At 41.7% G+C, this 24,443-nt stretch overlaps 1 long non-coding RNA gene across 2 annotated transcripts in view; it reads right to left on the bottom strand.

Moving 5' to 3' along the window:
- The window catches only part of LOC141086035 (uncharacterized), a 122,068-nt gene that overhangs the window by 55,046 nt on the left and 42,579 nt on the right, over positions 1–24,443 (bottom strand). The window lies entirely within an intron of this gene.

The following is a 24,443-nucleotide window of genomic DNA, read 5'->3' as shown; positions in this document are numbered from 1 at the left end:
GCCTTATTTTTGGAGCTATGATGTCCTGGCTGTGTTTCTGAAGAGTTTTCTTTTGCAGAAGGATCGACATCTCTTTTTATACTAACATCTATGGTTCAGGTCATCATCCACATGACCTGTCAGGGGGAGGTGAGATGAGTTTAACTCTCATTGTTTGAGCATTTAATCAATCTTCATCATTCTTCCTTCACTGTTTTGCAAACAAGCAAGCTATATGGCCTGCTACAATGGGTAATCAACATATTAGCAAACATCAATTGTTCAATGACCCTGCATCCCTGTCCTCCAATGATAGCAATACAATAAACTGTAGGAGCTTCTATAAAAGGTAAATATTAGCCATTTATCAATTTCAATAGTCAACTTTAAGAGTCATATGGCAGCAGTCTATGGTTCTTGAATCACTGAAGAATAACACAAATTCAATAGTAAATGTTCAGACAATGGCCTATGTCTCCTGGACTACTGAAAATAGATGTCTAGAATAATTAGGATTAAATGCTGTATTGTCACAGTGGAGTTTAAACTGCAGCACACACAGGTGAGTCGCTCTGCGGAATAACACCTCTTTACCACCAATAAGTGGGCCTCCATGTGGGACATATGTGTTGTTTTGTGCTACTTCGAATACTCTACCAACATGGTCAGCACTGATAACGCCATCATAAGCGTTACTATACCACTTATATGCTTGCTGAAAAAAACTTGGTGATGGATGTGGTGGTGCTACAGGAGGAAGAGGAGTAGATGGAACAGGGACCATTCAAACTGTTATCAGTATTGACATCCACACATGGCTATGAGGGTGGGTTCCTGTCACAACAGTGTCCAGGTACACAGCTGACCAGCCAGGGGACAGTTTTGGAGGATGACACTGAGGAGGAAGAAGAGGAGGAGAAACTGTGTTCACAGCAAGGTAGCACTCAAAGCAGCTCACAGTCATCACTGGAGGATGACTACGGTGTTTCAGAGGACCCAAACCATACACAGCCCACCGAGGACAGCTTGTCATAGCCTCTTTGAAGCCTGGCACACATGAGCCAATACATGCTGCCAAATTACCTGGATTGTTACCAGTGCTGATTACTGGATGGCCACACTGCTGTATTCCCGCTTCAAGGACACCATACCATCATTACTTCCACCACTGAAGCAGGATCAGAAAATGTGGGAATACAAGCTCACACTCGAAAAGGCACTACTGATGGCATTCCCACCTGACAGCGGGGGTTCAGTGGAAGAACAGTGCAGAGGGGGAGGAAGAAGTCACCATCGCAGCTGAAGCACCGCCAGTACCTCAAAAGACAGGGTTAGAATGGCCAAACTGTGGAAAAACTTTCTCAGCACACCATAATATCCAGCACCAGCATCTGATACATTCCTTATTAGCAGAAGGCAGCATTAAAACAGCATAGTAAAAGAGTACTTGTCCACAAGTCTCCACATACTGAGTGATGGGTATATCCCAATTTACTTCTGGGTCTTCAAATTAGACACATTACCTGAGCTAGCCTTGGAAGTGCTGGCCTGCATTGCAGCAAGTGTACTGTCAGAACGTGTGTTTAGAATGGCAGGGGGTGTAATCACAGAGAGCCAATGTGGGGAAGCTGACATTCATTAAAATGATCCATGGCATGGATCCCACAGGACTTGTCTGTACATTTGGCTCACTAGACAGCTATACCAGCTGAACCAGCGATTGCTATACTCTGTTTGCAATTTGTTTAAATATGGCTTCTCCCCAAATTAAAAAAAAATTAAACTAAAAACACAAAAACAGTGTTGGATACCTCCTCCTCCACCACTTCCAACTACACCGCCACATCTACCTCCACCTACTCCACCTCCTCCTTCATTTGGACCTCCGCCTCCTGGTTCTAGATTGTTAATTTTTTAAATTTTTTATTCTATGTTCTTTTAAGTCAATACCTCCTTCCCTGTCTCTTCCACCTACACCACCACGTCCACCTCCACCTACTCCACCATTTAGCCCTCCACTTCCTGGTTCTAGATTATTATTCTATACTTTTTATTCTGTGTTTTTTTTAATTATTTACCTATTGTAAGACAGCACTTACTGTATGTGTTGGGGTACACTCTCTTGGCAACAAGTTTTGAGGCAAACAGGAACGTTTTCATCCATTAAACAGTCAATGCAGTTTATTATCTACTCATAAACCACGGTTTATACAACACATACATAACATATAGTTCATAGTACATGGCCTCCTTTATTTGACAGATACTACACCCGCCAGTCCTCCTCTGACTAGTTACTGGGGGTCTCCGTATGCCGTATCAATGTCTCTACTCACATAGCACTACACAACATTAGTATGTCACAGTCTCTAATCACGCTGGACCTTACGTTGTTCAGTTACCATAGGTGACCGCACAGTTCATAGTAACCCCTTTTGTTCGAGATTCCAGGAGCTCCGCTCCATACACTGACCTCCTGTCAGTCCTGGCTCCCAGGGAAGCTGCCTTACTGGAATCACTGTCACGAACAATGCTTTGCTCACCAGGCCACCCGACAGTTCCAGACCCTCAGAAGGACAGTAGTTTCCCCAATGCAGTGCTGTCCCATTCTCTGCACATACACGGCTTCTCCTTGTGCTCTTCAGGAAGTCCGTCCACACCTAGGACCTTGCAACACACAGGCCTGTCCTGCCTTACAGGACTTTAGAACACAGATCATGTGACCAGACCTCAGTCACATTATACAGTCATATGTTAAAGTTTGGGCACCCCTATTAATGTTAACCTTTTTTCTTTATAACAATTTTGGTTTTTGCAACAGCTATTTCAGTTTCATATATCTATTAACTGATGGACTCAGTTATATTTCTGGATTCAAATGAGGTTTGTTGTACTAACAGAAAATGTGCAATCTGCATTTTAACAAAATTTGACCGGTGCAAAAGTATGGGCACCTCAACATAAAAGTGACATTAATATTTCTTAGATCCTCCTTTTGCAAAAATAACAGCCTCTAGTCGCTTCCTGTAGCTATTAATGAGTTCCTGGATCCTGAATGAAGGTATTTGTGACCATTCCTGTTTACAAAACAATTCCAGTTCAGTTTGATGGTCGCCGAGCATGGACAGCCCGCTTCAAATCATCCCACAGATGTTCAATGATATTCAGGTCTGGGGACTGGGATGGCCATTCCAGAACATTGTAATTGTTCCTCTGCATGAATGCCTGAGTAGATTGGGAGCGGTGTTTTGGATCATTGTCTTGCTGAAATATCCATCCCCTGTGTAACTTCAACTTTGTCACTGATTCTTGCACATTATTGTCAAGAATCTGCTGATATTGAGTTGAATCCATGCGACCCTCAACTTTAACAAGATTCCCGCTGCCGGCATTGGCCACACAGCCCCAAAGCATGATGGAACCTCCACCAAATTTTACTGTGGGTAGCAAGTGTTTTTCTTGGAATGCTGTGTTTTTTAGCCTCCATGCATAACGCCTTTTTGTATGACCAAACAACTCAATCTTTGTTTCATCAGTCCACAGGACCTTCTTCCAAAATGTAACTGGCTTGTCCAAATGTGCTTTTGCATACCTCAGGCGACTCTGTTTGTGGCGTGCTTGCAGAAACGGCTTCTTTCGCATCACTCTCCCATACAGCTTCTCCTTGTGCAAAGTGCGCTGTATTGTTGACCGATGCACAGTGACACCATCTGCAGCAAGATGATGCTGCATGTCTTTGGAGGTGGTCTGTGGATTGTCCTCGACTGTTCTCACCATTCTTCTTCTCTGCCTTTCTGATATTTTTCTTGGCCTGCCACTTCTGGGCTTAACAAGAACTGTACCTGTGTTCTTCCATTTCCTTACTATGTTCCTCACAGTGGAAACTGACAGGTTAAATCTCTGAGACAACTCTTTGTATCCTTCCCCTGAAAAGCTATGTTGAATAATCTTTGTTTTCAGATGATTTGAGAGTTGTTTTCAGGAGCCCATGATGCCACTCTTCATAGGAGAATCAAATAGGAGAACTACTTGCAAGTGGCCACCTTAAATACCTTTTCTCATGATTTGATACACCTGGCTATGAAGTTCAAAGCTCAATAAGGTTACAAAACCAATTTAGTGCTTCAGGAAGTCAGTAAAAAGTAGTTAGGAGTGTTCAAATCAAGGAAATGATAAGGGTGCCCATACTTTTGCACTGGTCAAATTTTGTTTAAATGCAGATTGCACATTTTCTGTTATTACAATAAACCTCATTTGAATCCAGAAATATAACTGAGTCCATCAGTTATTAGATATATGAAACTGAAATAGCTGTTGCAAAAACCAAGATTGTTATAAAGAAAAAAGGTTAACATTAATAGGGGTGCCCAAACTTTAACATATGACTGTATCACTGTAGCCACCCCCATAGGTGGGAGGTGTGTGTGTGTGGTTAGCCAGTCCTGCCCAGCTCTCCGGAAAACCCTGTAAGCCCCCCCTATAAACTAAAACAAACACTTGCGGAACTACAGGTCCCAGAACAACAACATTTCAGACTTACAGCGCAGAGGACATAACCCATCTTTGCGACACATACCGGCCATTCACAGTGGCATCAGTCACTGTCTCACCATCACAGTTACACCTGTGCATATCCTGAGGAGGACATATAGTGCCCCCTGGCTGTAACAGGGGTCACTGCCTCACACTATCCACATTTGTTTGCATGGCAATTGTCCTGCTTTTAGCCCCATTTTGATTCATTTTTCAGCCCACTACCTCTTACTGCCCCCATTTTGAACATAAAAATAATCCCCCATTTGTTTCTATTGACTGTGAGCTGGTCTGATTATGCTGGGAAGTTCCCAATAGCCATGAGGCTTATCAGCCTATTAATATCAGCTCACATATGTCTGATTTGTATTTGTTGGTTATTAAGAATGAGAGACCCTAAAAAATAGCTTGTGGTTCCCCATATATTTAATAACTAGCCAAGGGAAAGCAGACAGTTGTGAGCTGGTCTTATCATGCTGGGAAAGAGCTAATATCCATGGTCCTTCCCAGCATATTAATATCAGCCCCCATGTGTTTACTTTGCCTTTCATGGTAATTAAAGTAAATGATGTGGGGTTCGCCACTATTTTTAATACCCATCTAAAGCAAATAGACAGCTGGGGGCTCATATTAATAGGCTGAGAAGGTCCATGAATACTGTCCCCTTCTTAACCTAATAAAACCAACCTTCAGCCTTCCCAGAAATGGCACATGCTTACTATGATCATTTTACAGCACTAAAGTTCGGGTTCCCAATGACTTATATGGAGTTAGGGTCCGGGGTTAAGTCCGGATCAAGTTCTTGCACCAGAACCGAACTTTGGACTAAAGTTCGGGCGAACCCAACAAACCCAAACTTCCACATGTCCACTCATCCCTAATTCTAATGCCATATTAAATTATCAATATTCTAATATAAAATTAGTAAAACCCCACTTTTGGCATCTTAATATAATGTCTAATGATCAAAACATATTGATATAGTCAATTGTCAAGTTGCTAGCTAATGACTATAGTTATAACTATATCAATCTGTGTGGGACCATATATAAACTATACAAAGTGCTAGTTTATGGTAGTGTGAATATTAGGGATTTACACTAATTATTATTGTAGACAATGAGAAATCAACTTAATTTCACTTCATATAGAGGGTTATTTTAATATTATTAGTAAACGTTAAGTTTTACCTTTATAGGAAGGTGGAAGATCATTTTTTGTCTTGTGCAAGATTGGATGAAAAGTCTACAATTTTTTTCCTAAAAATTCATGGCTTTCATCAATTCTATTTTCTTTAACATCATCCTCATTATCGTAAAAATTTTCAGTTTTTGTGGAGGATTGGGCTTTTGTACAGGATTAGGCTACTTTCACACTTGCGTTTTTTTGCGCTGCGTTTTTTCCCTATATTTAACATGGGTGCACATTGTCATGCATTTGTACGTGTTTGTATGCGCATGCGTTTTTTTGTAGTGTGTGCCTATTGACGTGGTCATGCGCACGTCAGCGTTTAAAAACGCATGCTTTTTTTTGTAAAAACCATGCGCAAAAAAGAAGAAAACACATTAAAAACACATGATGAGTTTTTTATGCGCATTTGCACTGTGCACTCAGCGCAGCGCAAAAAAGCGGAAGTGTGAAAGTAGCCTTAGGCAAACAAACACAAAAAAAATCAATTCTTCAATGATAACTATTTTCTCTTCCATCATCATTTTCTGCAAAGCTTAAGCTTTTTTGTGCATTAAAAACATTTCCAAAAAAAAAATATCATGGCTTCAATGAATACTATTTTCTTTAAAATTATCCACTTTTTTATTTTTTTGTACATTCACCATGTGCACTGGATTGTTCCCTTATGCAAGAATGAACACAAAAGTCAGCAATTAAAAAGTAATAATTCATGGCATTGGAAGAGGTCTGGAGGCCTGGACTGTCACATTCCTACCCCTGAAAAGACCAATCGCTTAATGTGCATTATGTCTTGCATCTTAGTGCATAGTGTGTCATGTGACTTGTGTTGTTATGTATAGTAATGTATAATGTGGAAGATGTGATAGCATAGGATAGTATAGGGTAAGACATAGTTTAGGACTTAGAACATAAGATAAGTAAGATAGATAGTGACTGTAGTTAAGTAGTGACATTAGGGTAAGAATAGTGATAAAGACTGAGACTAACCTATAGTAGGAGGGGCTTAGTGGTTAGGGAAAGAGACCACTTTCTGTAATTGGACAGATAGGGACAAGTTCAAGTAGAAGTAGGAAGTATCTGTAACCAGTTCCCCTGTGGGTGAACTACAGTAAAGGAGACTAAGGGACAAGGGAGTAGATCCATCTGGAACTGACTAAAGATGAGACAGAGTGGCCTTCCACCTTAAAGGAGTCCTTGGATAGGACAACGTGTCACAGGAAACCCCGAACCCAGTACCGGAAGTCCGCTGCCTCGGAGTAACCCTTGATTCTGCCCTGTCCTTCAAACCGCACATCCAAGCTCTTTCTACCTCCTGTCGCCTCGAGCTCAAAAATATTTCCAGAATCCGTCCTTTCCTCAACCCGCAATCTACTAAAATGCTTGTGCACACCCTCATCATCTCCCGCCTTGACTACTGCAGCATCCTTTTCTGTGGTCTCCCTGCTAACACCCTCGTACCTCTCCAGTCCATCCTTAACTCTGCTGCCTGACTAATTCATCTCTCTCCTCGTTACTCCTCCGTTTCTACCCTCTACAAATATCTTCACTGGCTTCCATTCCCTTAGCGTATCCAGTTCAAATTACTAATACTGACCTACAAGGACATCTATAACCTTTCTCCTCCATATGTCTCTGAACTAATCTCCCGATACCTTCCCTCACGTAATCTACGGTCATTCCAAGACCTCCTTCTCTCCTCCACACTTATTCGCTCCTCACCCAACCACCTCCAAGACTTCTCCCGAATAGCCCCCATCCTCTGGAATTCTTTGCCCCAACATGTCCGACTATCAACCACATTCGGATCCTTCAGATGGAACCTGAAAACCCACCTCTAAAAGAGAGCCTACAGCCTGCAATGACCCCGCTACCTCCTCACCACTACTGGAGATATCACCTCAACCAACATCAGAACACCTGCAACCCACCAACCTACTGTCTCCTTCCCCACCATCCTGTAGCATGTATAGGCCCTTTTACATTTAGCGATGCACCAGCGATCCGACCAGCGATATGACCCGGTCAGGATCGCTGGTGCATCGCTAAATGATCGCTAGTGAGCTTCCACACAGGAAGATCTCACAGCGATGCAGCAGCGACGCAGCGGACGATACTCACCTTTCACACACAGCGATCCAGAGGTCCTCCCGCCCGCGTCCAGCGTCGCTCGTCTCACACAGCAGGAAGCCCAGCAGGAAGCAGACGACGAGAAATGGAGCCGCCCGATCTTGCGCGATCAGCGATGGACAGCGGGGGAGCCAGTCGGAGGTAAGTATCACACATAGCGATATTGCTAGCAATATCGCTATAATGTCACAAAACCAGTGACGTTTTAGCGATATTGCTAGCGATATCGCTATGTGTAAAACCCCCTTAAGCCCGAAAGGGCACGGTCCTCTCCCCTCTGTATCAGTCTGTCATTGTAAGTTTGTTTACTGTAAGTGATATCTGTAATTTGTATGTAACCCCTTCTTATGTACAGCACCATGGAATCAATGGTGCTATATAAATAAATAATAATAATAATAACTTGCACAACGCCTAAGGTAACAGGCTTAAACAGAACTGAGTTTGTGGGACTAGTGGATGGTCCCAACAGGTAGATCCAGGGTGACAGTAGTAGACGAAATAGGACACAGAACTGCTGAGCAGTTAGGCTATGTGCACACGCTGCGGATTCACCTGCAGGTTTTTCCGCGCAGATCCGCAGGTAAAACTGCAGGTAAAGTGACCTGCGGTTTTCCTGCGGATTAGCCTGCGGTTTTGCCCTGTGGTTTCACACCTCTACTATGTTAAAGGTGTGAAACCGCTGCGGAATCCGCCCAAACAATTGACATGCTGCGGTTTGTAAACCGCAGCAAAACCTCGTGTAAAAAACCGCAGCGTGAGCACAGCGGTTTTGAAATGCCATAGGATAACATGGTACTGTACCATGTCTGCGGAACTGCTGTGTTTCCGCAGGGTCAAAACCACTACGGAAACGCAGCAGAATCCGCAACGTGTGCACATAGCCTAAGAGAGGCTTGCTGATTAAGACTGCGGAAACAAGCTATGCTGTATCGTAGTAGGGCAAAACAATTTACTTCACCGGCCCTGAAGTAGACTATAGTGGAAGGAAACAATGTGTGCGAAAATGCTTTACATTGCAGGAAGCATCCATAAGACTTTGCACTCGCTATACCTTATACACAACTCTTGCCAAGTTACCGTTCAGTTCTCTTTTAATGAACTCTAAAACCTATGGTCCTGGTCATCCAACACCATTGGCTACAGGTGGCCTGCATGGGGGCAACGCCTTCACAGCACCAACATTCAGCCAGGACGCACACTTTCATGTAGCACGGCGGGGAATCACAGGAGAAGACGAGTGCCTCATCTGGGGCTACTGCCCCGTGCCGTGCTACAGCATCCATAATTGCTAGTTTTGCTACCTGGTCTTCATGACAGGTAATAGTCGCAACATACAAAGTTGATAGAGCAGATAGTGACACCCAAATTGATGGCCCCTGCCCTAAGTTAATTATTTATAAATTACATACTTCAACCAGTTTGGCGTGGACCTTGGTAGTAGGTAGGTGGATTCCCTTAGTAGTCCCCTGCCCAAGAAATTTCAATTGTTCTCTTGGACTAATAATAAACCACAGATCAGTCTGAAGGGTCACAAAAAGATTTGCACCACTTTTTAATTTTAAAAAGCACGAAAAGTTTGTTGGTTTGTTACCACCATCAGCCTGGTTATCCATAGCCATTTGTTTAGGAAACTCATTTTGAATTATTAAAGCAGTGCTTCCTCAGAGCTTGAAAATAGTTGGAAATAGTATAGTGTCATACATGTCTTTTCAGGGCAAATGGAAGCTTTACAATACTTTCAATTCACCCTAAATCTATATTTTTAAAAAATTCTGTGAAGCTGGTGAATTAAAATTTTAGAACATTCGCTCATCTCTAATTATCTTGTCCAGATATGCGAAAACTGCATATAGTGGTAAAATCCCTTTGGTGCATAATGTTTATTCAGAAAACTTTTCAGAATAAACTGTCATTTGTGTGTTCATGAGAAGAGATGAGAGAAAATATTTGGAAAATGATCACCGAATCCGAATGTGCCATATTTGTATCATATTAATGCTGAATTTATGTTTGATGATCGTTTCCAAACATAATCACTTATCTGTACTCCCATTGACTACAGCGATGTTCAGCGAATATTGCAAATACGGTGATCGTAATCTGAACTGAAAATGTAAATATTCGCTCATCTCTATTCTTGAGCAATAGAACCATTTACCGCCATTATTAAATATAATTTGTATTTTTAACCAGTTTTCACCTCTGCAGGCTCTGACTCTAATTTTTAGTTTCTAGTCTCTGAGCTAGTGGGTGGTGACTACCTGCCATAATGTTTAACATACGATGCACACAGAGGGATTCCTACTCCTTTTCAGTCAAACAGAAGCAGCTGCAGCATAAAGAATATTGCACAGTAATAGTGAGCCATCTACCTGTGAATTCAGCACTGGAGTGAGGTAAAACAGTTGCTTGATGCTTTGGCTCAATATACCGTAATTTGTGGATTATAATACGCACCAGATTATAAGACGCACCCCAAATTTTGAGGAGAAAAATAGGAAAAAAAAACTTTTTTTTAATAAAATGGTGGTGCTTCTTATAATCCATGGATCCTATTGCTTACCGGGTGTAGGTGGCTGCGGTGAAGCGGAGTCCCAGGGTCGCATCTGGAGGAGGTAAGAGTGGAGCGTTGCTGCAGACCACAGGCTGGATGAGGGGGTGTTCCGATGTGTGCCGATGCAGATGTTCGGTGGTGCATGGGCACTGCCGACATTTTGTGAAAGCCCAGAGCCCCCATACTCAGCGCTGAGATCTCATCTCCCGAGATCTTGGTGCCGAGATCTCCATTTGTGCATGCCCCGGCGGCTATTTTCCCGGAGTCCACCGCACAGTAAACCAAACCATGTAAGTGTGGGGGCTCTGGGCTTTCACAAAATGTCAGCAGAGCCCCGACACCATCGAACACCCACAGTGGCGCACATCGGAACACCCCCTCATTGCAGCCTGCGGCCTGCAGTAACGCTCCACTCTTGCGTCCTCCAGCAGCGATCCTGGGACCCTGCTCCACAGCGGCTGGTAAGGTATATCCACATTATAAGATGCACCCCCATTTTCCCCAAAACTTTTGGGGGAAAAAGTGCGTCTTATAATCTGAAAAATATGGTACATGCCTCGCTCTTTCTTGAAAGATTTAACACCTCCTCCTCCCTCAGCTCTCATGTTTCTATAAGGCAAAATACTCTCCATATTCTGACACTGCGGTGACACGGCAGTTTGCCTTCTTATGGGCAAAACAGATTTGAGCTATTTTTCTTTACAGTGTCATTGGTGAGTTGAGGAGGTGATGAAAAGAAGTGGTAAAAGAAGCAGATTTCTTTGATAAATTACAAACTTTCTTGTGCCTGCCTGTACAATAGATTTATGCAAAGTCTGCTGAAACAACTGTGAATATTTAAAGTTGTTTTTGTTATTTTCCCTTCACTCGCTTGGTTGCATATTATAGAACATTGATTGTGAAAAGTCCAATTCAAGCTTCTGCAGTTTTTCCTTCCAAAATTTTAAGTGCCAGTTAAAATAATTGAGCCTGTGCTTTTTTTTTTCTTTGAGGAGTACTTCAAAGAAACATTGAAAAAAGTGTGCTAAAAATGGCAAATCTCTCAAGTTCTAAAATGAATGAATAAAAGACAGCATGTTAGATGATTAGCTGCTTTTTCTACACAGAGTTTACCGGCTTCAGAATAACAGCAGATAATTGCACAAGCACCTGACTCCTAAATATAAAAGATGTACCCTAGCAGTTGGCTTTCTAAAACAGCTGGAGGCATTTTTGAAAATATATAAAATAATCAATTACGATAACACCTAAACATGAAGCAGTTTGTTTCCATAAGTCTATACTTTGCTTTGTATAAACATCTTGGGAAAAATAGCCATTCAACCGCTGGGAGTTACCCTCAGCAGTCTTTAGTTTTCAAAGAGCCATACTTTTTTATTTTATTTATTATTGCTTGAAATAACTCTCTAACATTAATCAAAATAATGATTTCCCATTTCTATGTCCTTTTTTAATATTTCCAGATACGATGCTTCCTGTGTACTTGTTCCAACAATTAAATCTGCTTACTAAAGAAACGTGTATTGTTAGTTCTGAATTTATCCATGAAACGTTACCCCTTAGACTTCAGTCCAGAGCTTCTCACCTGTATGAGTCAGTTCTCATACTTTGCACTGACGAGGGGCAATACCCCGAAACACCGTGTCTTCAAACTGAGATTCTGATTTGGCTTTTATCGCAAATCATATTGCAAGACCCGTTAAAGGGTCGATAGTGACTTGTAGGATTAATGCGTCCAACAGGTGGTGCAATAAAGTTCAATCTCTTTTCCTCTCTGAAGAGGCAATTTGCATGTATCTTCTTTTGGAATGTAAACAGCATAATGACTATTCCAGCATACAGTTCTAATGACATAAAAAATATTGAAGCTTTAGTGGATGTACATTTTATTTCTGCTTTATGCTCCGATAATGTGTGTAAAGCACTGTGGAATTAATGGTGCCAGTGTCGGACTGGGGTGGCAAGGGCCCACCGGTAACATTGACTTTAAGGGGGGCCCACTTTTCACCTGCATACAAATTTTACACCACCCTCATTCACAAATTTACCTATATTTATATATAAAAAAAAACTGGGCAGTTTGGTTAATGAACGAGATGCTGTTTTTTTTCTGTACAGAGCGAATAAAGTGAATTATGCCAAATACTGCCCTTACAGTATGGTTGGGGGCCCAGATCTGCACAGGGGCCCACCAGGGGGATTCCCCTCTTCACCTATGGGCCAGTCCAAGCCTGAATGGCGCTGTCTAAGTGAGTAAAATAAATAAATAATTTTTGTTGGCCTTTATCAGGTCACATTGTATTCTAACATTTAAGCCTATCACTCGTGTCACCAGTAAAAGTCAAATATAGTAGTTTCAGTTAAAGGACATTGGGGATTTGTAAGTTTGATACAATCTGCACAGCATGATTACTGTTCTCTAAACTTAAAGCACACCTGATATCAGCAGGGGACAAGGGATCAGGCATAGCTTGGTGCTATGGTAACATTACTTTATCTGAGAAAAGAAATATTTTGATTAGGCTTTGTTGGCTGAGAAAAAGCAAGAAATAGAAATAATAGCCAACTTCAAAAAATCTTGAAGGAGTTTACCAGTTACAGAATATTATTGGCCCTCCATAAATCTGATCGGATGGGAGACCAATGCACATCACCCCTGCAAATCATCTGTTTGAAAAGGAAGAATCTATTTTTCTGCATTCTAGATAGTAGTTTAACATAGGTTACATCTAAGTGAATAAAACACAGTATATTGGAAACTTAAGGAGATAACGGATCACACCGTCAGTTCACCTGTATTGAAACTGAATCGCATCTACATTTTAGTTACTTTAACATCTAATTGAGCAATGACTCTGCACCGCCTGGTAATATGTCCCAAATTATTAGATGTTGAATATTCTCTAATCTTTTAAAATTTGAATTCACCAACTTAACTGATTTTCTCCCAAAAATTTGATTTATCACAAATCAATTCTCACGAATCGCAAGTACTGCAAAGCATATAATTTCTCTGAAAAGACGTGTAAAACAGTCTTAGTTTTACTATGATTGAATTCAACCCTATTCAAGCTCTTTAATATTAACAAAGCTTTTGTAAAGTAACCTTAACATATATGTCTATGGATAAATGGTTGGTAACTAGTGGTAACCAACCAGAGGCATATCTGGGGGGGGGAGGTGGGTCATCTGCCCCGGGACGCAGCCAGCGGGGGCGTAGTCGGGCCGCTTAATGCAGTGGTCCAAAGTGTCTCCCGGAAGCTGCATTTTGCCGCCACTCACATTGGGATTCTGTCGTTCTTTGAGCTGGCTGTCAATTGTCAAGCTGAAAGACGGCTTAGAGAATGTGCCGCACCAGCTCCCAGTGAACTGTACAAACGTCTTTCCGAACATGAGTAGAATTGAAGCTCAAACAGCCAGGTCAGAGCGATGTCAGCAGCATGATAAGGTCATGTGATTCTAATGTCACTTGTCAGAGCACAGAAGAGCGAAGAGCATTGGTGGTAAGAGCTCCACTGTTACACCTGGTCCCCGGCCTGGCACTGCGCCCAGGTCTGCCGCTGTTACACCTGGCCCCCGTCCTGGCGCTGCATCCAGGCCTGCCACTGCTCTCCGTTCTGGGCCCTCACCTCGAGCCTCTCATGCTGCTGCTCAGCATTCTGTCCTCCCTCCTGCCTCCTCCTCCTGGCGTCCTGTGAGGAGATCTGTAACTAAGGCTATTAGGGCCCGCCCGCCCGCTCTCTTGCCTTCTTAAAGGGGTGGTGTGCATTATTCAAAAAACGCAATCAACCAATGGCAGCGCACTGGCTGCTATTTTTGGCCTCTCCTCCATAGGGAGAGTGCCGGAGCAACAAGTATCTATCATTGCTACATCCGGTTCTCATGCTAACCTGTCTGCACTGCATCTGCAGTCTCTGTGCATTGTCTAATGCTCTCTGTTTCCACAGCATATCAGTATCCTGTGTTACCTGGTTATATCAGCAACCATCTGGGCCTAAGCCATCCCGTTCCGCCTACAGCCATCCGAGTCCAAGGACTGTGTGAAGGTCACTGGAACCGACTCCTTACCAACTAACCAGATCCAGGACCCAGCGCATTACGGACTCTGCTGTAACCTTTGTTATCCCTTTTGGTCCCGCTGGGACAGCTGCCACGTGTTCGGGGTCTAACTGTAGGTAGCACCTGTGTCCTCCGGGTATTCCATTCTGGCCCTGCCTGAGGGGCTTTACTACGGATGCCCGGGGCTCACTAGTCACGCCCCCTTCGGAGCCCACCGGACCGTGGTCCTGAGGTTCCACTTAAAAAATAAAAACGAATGCCAATGCTATGCCAAGTTTCATTGCTCTCAGTCCTCAGGAAGTGGGTCAGGGGAAATCTTTTATGAACGCCCCTTATATAAGGTACCTGGATGTAAATTTTGTTTGTGATACTGACTAATGCTCATGTTTTTATGCATGTTAGGAGCGATAAAGGGATTGTCCAAGATTTTGATGAGTTTGCAGTCATTCTATGAGACTGAAGACCCCTGATTTCTCACAATGCACACTGCACACTGTCATGGATTTTCTCGTGCTGGCAATTTACAAACATACCGTAACATGCCAACTAGACATGCGTGGCCTCAATGAAAATCAATTGAGTGATGCCAGACACGTCTAGTCGGAATGTTACCAGAAGAATACAGTATACTTGTGCTGACATGTAAATTGCATATGTGCTTGGGGGAAGAGAGGGGGGTGAAAAAATGAATTCTTGCCCCGGGTGCCAGAAAACCTAGATACACCTCTGTAACTAACAACCTGTTTCATTAGACACTGCACTGAAAGTTTTTTGTAATGCTTTTTAAAATACAAAAATGATCCAAAAATAAATTATTCGCTGGGTGCCAGGCCTTTACTGCAGCTGACTTCAGTTGTTTGTTTGTGGGTCTTTCTACCTTAAGATTTGTCTTAAGCATGTGAAATATATGTTTGATGAAGTTGAGATCTAGTTATTCACTTGGCCATTGCAAAATATTCCACTTCCTTGCCTTAAAAAAACTCCTGGGTTGATTTCACAGTATTCTTTGAGTCATTGTCCATCTGTACAGTGAAGTGCTGTCCAATCAACCTTGCTGCATTTGGTTGAATTTCAACAGAAAATATAGCCTTGTACACTTCAGAAATCATCAAGTTGCTTATGTGTTTAGTCACATCATCAAAAATCACTAGTGACCCAATGCCACCATAAGCCATGCATGCCCATGCCATCACACTACCTCCATCGTGTTTTACAGAGGATGTGGTGTGCTTAGAATCATGAGCCAGTCATAGCCTTCACCATACTTTCTTCTGCTCATCATTCGGGTACAGGTTGAACTTATTTTTATCTGTCCAAAGAATGCTTTTCCAGAACTGGGCTGAGTTCTTTAAATGTTTTTTGGAAAAATCTAATCTGGACTTCTATTTTTAAGGCTAATTAATGGTTTGCACTGTGTGGTGAACCCTCTGTATTTGCTATCATGAAGTATTCTATTTTTGATAGAATTAAATATTGATACACCTACTTCCTGAAGCGTGTTCTTTACTTGGGTCGATGTTGTGAAGGTTTTCTTTTTCAAAATTGAAAAGATTCTGCAATCATTCACCACTGTTGTGTCCCGTGGACGTCCAATCCTTTTTGAATTTCCAAGCTTACCAGTGCACTTTTTTCTTGTTGTAGAACTATTTTTCTGATTGACTTCTATTTTTCAGACTATTGATAGTCTGTCTCACTTCCTTTGTGAGCTCCTTTGATGGCATGTTGAATATTCACAACAATGGTTTCCAAATGAAAATGCCACATCTGGAATCAGCTTGTATGGATTAAAGAGGAAAAATCATATTCTGTCCATTAAAGAGCTTTTGAGATAGTTGTCCAATTATTTTTTGGTTACTTGAAAGAGAGGCAGTTACATAGTAAAGTTCTGTAATTCCTAAACCTTTACTCCAATTTGGGTGTGAATATCCTCAAATTAAAGCTGCAAGTCTGCACTTTCAGCTAATATTGATTATACTAGATTATGGCCCGATGCTATCGCATCGGGAGGATGCGATAGCATCACACCTCTTGCCATGTTAACCCTCAACACACACACTCCTCTCACCTTTCACCATCTCCACTCACTCTTTCACTCCACATACGACCCCTTCTCTCACTCCGTCTCTCATACTCACGCCGTCATCGCCGCTGCTTCACGATCCCCGACATCTTCTTCCTCCGGCGCCATCCTGGATCCAGACGTTGTCCACGCCGGCGACATGTTCTTGCGGCGACGCCATCTTGAGTATCGTGAAATCCCGCGATAATCAAGATGGCGTCGCCGGAAGAACATGTCGCCGGCATGGACAACGTCAGGATCCAAAATGGCGTCGGCGAAATCTCGCGAGTTTTCGCCGACGCCATTTTGGATCCCGACGTCGTCCTCGCCGGCGACATGTTCTTGCGGCGACGCCATCTTGAGTATCGCGGGATTTCGCCGATCCAAAATAGCGTCGCCGCAGGAACATGTCGCCGGCGTGGATGCGGTCGGGATCCAAAATGGCGTCAGCGAAATCTCGCGAGATTTTGCCGATGCCATTTTGGATCCCGACCGCATCCACACCGGCGACATGTTCTTGCGGCGAAGCCATCTTGACTATCACGGGATTTCGCCGATCCAAAATGGCGTCGCCGCAAGAACATGTCGCCGGCGTGGAGGACGTCTGGATCCAGGATGGCGCCGGCGGAAGAAGATGTCGGGGATCGTGGATCACGGGCGATGACGGCATGAGTATGAGAGACGGAGTGAGAGAAAGGGTCGTATGTGGAGTGAAAGAGTGAGTGGACGTGAGTGGAGATGGTGAAAGGTGAGAGGAGTGTGTGTGTTGAGGGTTAACATGGAAAGAGGTGTGCGGTGACGTCACCGGTTACAACTGGACGGAAGTTGTTACAACCGGAAGCTGCTTAGGGCATTTATTATTATAGATAACTGTATCTTGAATATGTTTTGGTAAACAGCTAAAAAGCCCAAACTTGTGTCACTGTTCAAATATTTCTTAACCTAACTCTACGTCGCTGCTATTAACCATTGTCATGCTGGAAGATATCAGATTGCATTTACAGTTATCACTATGTTTAACTATTGCCATGCCAGAAGATGCCAAACTGCAATCCTGTGATAAACCACTTCCATGCTGTAAGATACCAGTTTTCTATACTTTGCTGTTACCATTATTACTTGCACATCTGGCTCTACTTCTTCTGTGCTACCTGCTCCACTTCTCTGTCTGCCATCTTGCATATCCTGCTATCCTGTTCCCCGCTAATCCACATGTCATCCATAAAGACCTTCTTCGCTGCCCAACATCTCTGGCCCATGCTGCTCACCCAGATCTATGATTTAGAGAATCTACCACACCAGGAAGTCCAATTAATATACTACTTAGTAGTTATTTGTAAAAATAGGTAAATGCTATGAATTAATAAAATAGGTGCATTTATCTTTAATTTGGTCAATTGCATTAATACATATATGTACTAGTAGGTATTGATATTGTAAAAAGTATGTTTTGTTGACCAAGTCTCTTTCTTACCTGGTCTAAAATAAACTAAATGTAGTTTAGTTATTTTATTTCTCTATTTTTCATCACCTTTAAGTTTGGACAAGGAATCACAAGTAAAATGCCTATTTCTATTCATTGTATAGTATGTAGTTCTAAAGACATTCACAAAAAGAATAGTGATTGCTTTCCCAGTGAACTCAACAATTTCTAATTAAACAAAGTTAGCAACCTTAGATAGAGTGACTATAATTGCATATTTAATTACATCAATTAAAGCACCAGCATACACATTTTATAAAAATTTCATAAAAATTTACCCCATGAAATGTGAAATTGCATTATATTTTATTACAAATTCGTATATGATTTAATTTCAAATTACTGAATTGTGATTTCATTCTTTACTGCTTTGATGCTAAGTCAGTTCTCATGGACAAGTTGTCAGACACGGAAGTTACGGAGTCCGAGTTCAAAAGCCAGAAGGGTACATCAAAGACAGAGGGACAAAACAAAGAAATAGTCAAAGGAAAAGTCCTGAGTCAGGTTCTTATGGTTACAGTGTTTCAAAGGCAAAAGGGAAATACAAATGAGTAAGAAAAGCCATGGTCCGGAAACAAAGATCAGAAAATCAGAACACAGCAAACATACTACAGAGCAAGGCTACAAATGGCAATGTTCTAAATAATATTCTTGTTCAGTTTGATGAAATTTAGGTGGTCTACACTTTCAGGGGACAGCCGGATGCGCTTATCCGTCAGGACACGATCAACAGCGTTGAACACACATTGCAAGAGAACGCTGACTGCCAGGCATGACAAAGCCTCAAAGGCGTGACAGGCGAGCTTAGGCCATGCTTCCATCTTTTGAAGACCAAAACGTAAAAGGGTCCAAATTTCTCCTGATGACATTTATATTGAACTTCAGATAGTCCTACACCATCTTCTCCAGTCGTTCACAATGTGTCAGACTTGTACTCTGTCCTGCTGGTGCACAGGCTTGTCTAAAAAAATGTGTAAAATGACTCACAAAAAATGCTTATGCCACTTACACTGCTGCTGCTAATGGGTTTGATGTTCTAGAGGTTGGAAGTTTAGACCTGTGATGCCCACTCTGTGCCTCATTGTTGTCTTGAGGAAAACTACTCTTTAGATTGACTAAGTAGAATATTTGCAGATGATACTAAACTCTGCAAGGTAATCAACACAAAGTAGGATAATTCAATATTACAGAGGGATTTATGTTAACTGGTGGCTTAGACAGTGAAATGGCAATTGAAGTTTTATATAGGTAAGTGTAAAATCATGCACTTGAGCCAAGAAAATAAAAAAAGTACTAGATGTGCGTGTCTGTGTGTGCGGGCGGGGTCTGTGCGGGCCTCTCGGGGGTCTGTGTCGACTGTCAGGGGCCTGTGCCGGCTGCCGGTGGTCTGTACGGGCCTCTCGGGGGTCTGTGCCAACTGTCGGGGGCCTGTGCCGGCTGCCGGGGGCCTGTGCCGGCTGCCGGTGGTCTGTACGGGCCTCTCGGGGGCCTGTGCCGGCTGTTGGTGGTCTGTGCGGGCCTGCCGGGGGTCTTGTGTGTGTGCAGGCATCGTCCGATGGGACTACAAGTCCAATCGGGCGATGCCTGCTACAATGACAGTGATTGACACATTAGCCAATGATGGGACAGTAGTCCCATCATCCGGCTAATATGTTGAATGTAAAAAAAAAAAAAAAAAAACATACTACATACACACTACATATATACTACATTCATACAACATACATACTACATACATGCTACATATATACTACATTCATACAACATACATACATACTACATATATACTACATTCATACAACATACATACATACTACATACATGCTACATACAGTATATACTACATTCATACAACATACATACATACTACATACATACTACATATATACTACATTCATACAACTTACATACATACTACATACTACATACATGCTACATATGTACTACATTCATACAACATACATACTACATACATGCTACATACATACTACATACTACATTCATACAACATACATACTACATACTACATACATGCTACATATATACTACATTCATACAACATACATACATACTACATACATACTACATATATACTACATTCATACAACATACATACATACTACATACTACATACATGCTACATACAGTATATACTACATTCATACAACATACATACATACTACATACATACTACATATATACTACATTCATACAACTTACATACATACTACATACTACATACATGCTACATATATACTACATTCATACAACATACATACTACATACATGCTACATATATACTACATTCATACAACATACATACATACTACATACTACATTCATACAACATACATACATACTACATACTACATACATGCTACATATATACTACATTCATACAACTTACATACATACTACATACTACATACATGCTACATATATACTACATTCATACAACATACATGCTACATATATACTACATTCATACAACATACATACATACTACATACTACATTCATACAACATACATACATACATACTACATACTACATACATGCTACATATACTGTATACTACATTCATACAACATACATACATACTACATACATGCTACATACAGTATATACTACATTCATACAACATACATACTACATACATACTACATATATACTACATTCATACAACTTACATACATACTACATACTACATACATGCTACATATATACTACATTCATACAACATACATACTACATACATGCTACATATATACTACATTCATACAACATACATACATACTACATTCATACAACATACATACATACTACATACATGCTACATATATACTACATTCATACAACTTACATACATACTACATACTACATACATGCTACATATATACTACATTCATACAACATACATACTACATACATGCTACATATATACTACATTCATGCAACATACATACATACTACATACTACATTCATACAACATACATACATACTACATACTACATACATGCTACATACACTCACTGGCCACTTTATTAGGTACACCTGTCCAACTGTGTGTTAAGACTTAATTTCTAATCAGCCAATCACATGGCGGCAACTCAGTGCATTTAGGCATGTAGACATGGTCAAGACAATCTCCTGCAGTTCAAACCGAGCATCAGTATGGGGAAGAAAGGTGATTTGAGTGCCTTTGAACGTGGCATGATTGTTGGTGCCAGAAGGGCTGGTCTGAGTATTTCAGAAACTGCTGATCTACTGGGATTTTCACGCACAACCATCTCTAGGGTTTACAGAGAATGGTCCGAAAAAGAAAAAAAATCCAGTGAGCGGCAGTTCTGTGGCCGGAAATGCCATGTTGATGCCAGAGGTCAGAGGAGAATGGGCAGACTGGTTCGAGCTGATAGAAAGGCAACAGTGACTCAAATTGCCACCCGTTACAACCAAGGTAGGCAGAAGAGCATCTCTGAACGCACAGTGCGTCGAACTTTGAGGCAGATGGGCTACAGCAGCAGAAGACCACACTGGGTACCACTCCTCTCAGCTAAGAACAGGAAACTGAGGCTACAATTTGTACAAGCTCATCGAAATTGGACAGTAGAAGATTGGAAAAACGTTGCCTGGTCTGATGAGTCTCGATTTCTGCTGCGACATTCGGATGGTAGGGTCAGAATTTGGCGTAAACAACATGAAAGCATGGATCCATCCTGCCTTGTATCAACGGTTCAGGCTGGTGGTGGTGGTGTCATGGTGTGGGGAATTTTTTCTGGGCACTCTTTGGGCCCCTTGGTACCAATTGAGCATCGTTGCAACGCCACAGCCTACCTGAGTATTGTTGCTGACCATGTCCATCCCTTTATGACCACAATGTACCCAACATCTGATGGCTACTTTCAGCAGGATAATGCGCCATGTCATAAAGCTCGAATCATCTCAGATTGGTTTCTTGAACATGACAATGAGTTTACTGTACTCAAATGGCCTCCTCAGTCACCAGATCTCAATCCAATAGAGCATCTTTGGGATGTGGTGGAACGGGAGATTCGCATCAGGGATGTGCAGCCGACAAATCTGCGCCAACTGTGTGATGCCATCATGTCAATATGGTCCAAAATCTCTGAGGAATGCTTCCAGCACCTTGTTGAATCTCTGCCACGAAGAATTGAGGCAGTTCTGAAGGCAAAAGGGGGTCCAACCCGTTACTAGCATGGTGTACCTAATAAAGTGGCCAGTGAGTGTATATACTACATTCATACAACATACATACATACTACATACATGCTACATACAGTATATACTACATTCATACAACATACATACTACATATATACTACATTCATACAACTTACATACATACTACATACTACATACATGCTACATATATACTACATTCATACAACATACATGCTACATATATACTACATTCATACAACATACATACATACTACATTCATACAACATACATACATACTACATACTACATTCATACAACATACATACATACTACATACATGCTACATATATACTACATTCATACAACATACATACATAGTACATACATACTACATACATACAACATGCTACAGACATACAACATACATACATACTACATACATACTACATACATACTGCATACATACTGCATACATACTACATACAATGCATTCATACAATAAATACATATAGACATACAGTACATATAACATAGAGTACATACTCACCATCACTTGTCACTTTGATCCCCGAAGCCAGTGTCATCTGTGGAAAAATATGAAAATAACAAACAAACAATATACTCCCTGATCCGCAGAAATCCACACGTGTCCCATGACAATCTCCTGTGGAGAACAGCAGCATCAGCTGATGCGACCGCTCTCTACGGGGCTCCAGGAATCCAGTGATGGGAGGTGGGTATCCTTCCACACTGTATTCCTCCGCCACTGTAAAAAAATAGTCCCTGGTCTCACTTTATGGCAAAAGCTGCATGGGAACTTTCTCACACAGCAATGCCAAAATTGAGACTAGGGACTATTTTTTTACAGCGGCGGAGGAATACAGTGCGGAAGGATACCTACCTCCCGTCATTGGATTATTGAAGCCCCTAGAGAGCGGTCGCATCAGCTGATGCTGCTGTTCTCCATGGGAGATCGGCGTGGGACCCTCGTGGATTTCTGCGGATCAGGGAGTATATGGCTTGTTTGTTATTTTCATATTTTTTCATAGATGACACTGGCCTCGGGGATCAAAGTGACAAGTGATGGTGAGTATGTTCTCTATGTTATATGTACTGTATGTCTATGTATGTATTGTATGAATGTATTGAATGCAGTATGTATGCAGTATGTAGTATGTATGTATGTTGTATGTCTGTAGCATGTTGTATGTATGTAGTATGTACTATGTATGTATGTTGTATGAATGTAGTATATATGAAGCTTGTATGTAGTATGTAGTATGTATGTACTGTATGTTGTATGAATGTAGTATATATGTAGCATGTATGTAGTATGTATGTACGTATGTTGTTTGTATGAATGTAGTATGTATGTAGTATGTAGTATGTATGTATGTTGTATGAGTGTAGTATACATGTAGTATGTATGTAGTATGTAGTATGTATGTATGTTGTATGAATGTAGTATATATGTAGTATGTAGTATGTATGTTGTATGAATTTAGTATATATGTAGTATGTATGTATGTTGTATGAATGTAGCATATATGTAGTATGTATGTATGTTGTATGAATGTAGTATATATGTAGCATGTATGTAGTATGTAGTATGTATGTATGTTGTATGAATGTAGTATATATGTAGTATGTATGTATGTTGTATGAATGTAGTATATATGTAGTATGTATGTATGTTGTATGAATGTAGTATATATGTAGTATGTAGTATGTATGTTGTATGAATGTAGTATATATGAAGTATGTATATAGTATGTATGTATGTTGTATGAATGTAGTATGTATGTATGTTGTATGAATGTAGTATATATGTATGTAGTATTTTTTTTATTTTTTTTTTACATTCAAAACATTAGCCGGATGATGGGACTACTACTGACCCATCATTGGCTAATGTGTCAATCACTGTCATTATAGCAGGCATCGCCCGATGGGACTTGTAGTCCCATTGGACGATGTCTGCACACACACAAGACCCCCGGCAGCCCGCACAGACCACCGACAGCCGGCACAGACCACCAACAGCCGGCACAGGCCCCCGGCAGCCGGCAAAGGCCCCCGGCAGCCGGCAAAGACCACTGACAGCCGGCAAAGGCCCCCGAGAGGCCCGTACAGACCACCGGCAGCCGGCACAGGCCCCCGACAGGCCTGTACAGACCCCCGAGAGGCCCGTACAGACCACCGGCAGCCGGCACAGGCCCCCGAAAGGCCCGTACAGACCACTGACAGCCGGCACAGGCCCCCAAGAGGCCCG

This window comes from Dendrobates tinctorius, unplaced genomic scaffold (genome assembly GCF_039654945.1).
Source record: "Dendrobates tinctorius isolate UK_male_01 unplaced genomic scaffold, ASM3965494v1 ptg000030l, whole genome shotgun sequence".
Lineage (NCBI taxonomy): Eukaryota > Metazoa > Chordata > Amphibia > Anura > Dendrobatidae > Dendrobates > Dendrobates tinctorius.
Note: the sequence above shows the minus strand (reverse complement) of the source record. Positions and strands in the feature narration are given on the sequence as shown.